This window comes from Cimex lectularius, unplaced genomic scaffold, assembly GCF_000648675.2.
Source record: "Cimex lectularius strain Harlan isolate CLEC.00 unplaced genomic scaffold, Clec_2.1 scaffold1, whole genome shotgun sequence".
NCBI lineage: Eukaryota > Metazoa > Arthropoda > Insecta > Hemiptera > Cimicidae > Cimex > Cimex lectularius.
Genome location: NW_019392813.1, coordinates 3,205,893 through 3,207,512, shown reverse-complemented (window position 1 = coordinate 3,207,512; position 1,620 = coordinate 3,205,893). Strand labels below are relative to the sequence as shown.

At 37.7% G+C, this 1,620-nt stretch overlaps 1 non-coding gene across 1 annotated transcript; it reads left to right on the top strand.

Annotated features, from left to right (window-relative positions):
* The first annotated feature begins 745 nt into the window (after positions 1–745).
* On the top strand, positions 746–818 carry Trnad-auc. Its single transcript has one exon. It is a non-coding gene; the product is annotated as a tRNA-Asp (tRNA).
* Positions 819–1,620: the final 802 nt, after the last annotated feature.

Sequence of the window (1,620 nt, the reverse complement as noted above, 5' to 3'; positions counted from 1 at the left end):
TGAACAGCGTTACAAAACCTATCTTAATTCAGCGTAATTTTTTAATTTAATTTACCCATGTAGAGAGGGCGGAGAACATTGTGAACTACAGTTAAAAAACATGATTTGCTGAGTGGACATAAATTTGGGCTAAAATTGCATTTTGACTAATATTCAAGTTCAAATGTTTACAATGTAACGCAATATACCCTCGTAAATTGTGAAACAGGCTGGGTTGTCTTTTGGCCGTTTCTGATCATTCTGGTCCGCCTGTACTCGCTGTTTTGATCTGGTCGTAATACCGTGGACATAGGATAAAGCGGTTGAGTCATGTTCAATGATTTCTGAGTTTAACCTCATAAATAAGTGACAATCAAAGTTCCATGAACCTTTGGAAGTAAGCAGAGAGTTTATATGACACCAATCGAAAATTATTTTGTAATTTGGGCGTCCCGGATAATCATCGTTGTATTGGCGTGTCATATGTACGATTGCATCGTGTTTTGTTAGTTTGTATACATGAGAAAGTTTATAATATAGATATAACATAACAGGTGATTTTTTTTATGATAAGAGGTGGTTTTGGTTCATGTACTATTCAAAGTGGTTAGTTGACTGCATTTTTAAATTTGTCCGAATGTCTTCAATTTTCAAACTCTCAATATTTTATAAGTTCACTGGTTTTATCTCTACAGATGTATTTACATTATCATTATTATTATTTGAGAGGGGTGGAGATGGGAAGTTAGTGTCCCAGTGGATCGAAGTCACGATAGCTCAGGTGGTAGAGTAGCGGCATATCAAGCCGAAGGTTGTGGGTTCGAATCCCACTCGTGACATTGACTTTTTTATCTCAACTAAAAACCTTAATTAATTGAAAGATATTAATTGGTCAAGCGGACCACGAAAACTAGTGGATTAATATTATTGTAAGCATGATCAAAACCAGCAAGGAAATGCTGAAGGCGCGTCATATCAATGCATAACAGCATGGGAGGACTAGATCCAAGACGACCAGTACTCGTTCTGCTGCTGGAAATTCATTTTCAAATTGCTTTCCTCATCATAAATCATAAATATCTAGGAATTTTTTATTCTGGAAAGTCGAGTTGTTCAAAATTCCAAAGACAACTTTTGTTACCGAAGTCCCATGCTTCGTCCTCGTCGTACATTTGATGTTTCCTGTTGACGAAGGCAAGTCGAAACTTCTATTCTACTATTCTATATAGCTCATTAATCCTTGACAAAAATAATTTACTGATTTATATGAGCTCAAATTGCACAAGCATACATACATACTCGCGTGTACAGAGTTACTATCACTTCTCGCAGTCCGCCGGCAATTCCAGCTTTTTACAAGAAATTACCGGCAGATCTCGAGAATCACCCATCCCGAGTGTTGACAGTCTCTGCTTTATCCGTCCAGCCACCGAGCCAAAATTAGGTCATTTCAGCGCTCAACGTAATAAGTGTTCCATTCACACTCTCACTCACCCTTAAATACATTCTTACTTATTTACATATCATAATCACAGCGAGATGATTAAATGTTCTTCCATCGGCCCTCTCACACTATACAATCACGCCAATAAATACATTCGCTCTCACCACATGCTAGGGTACGATTCAGGTCCTCCAAAG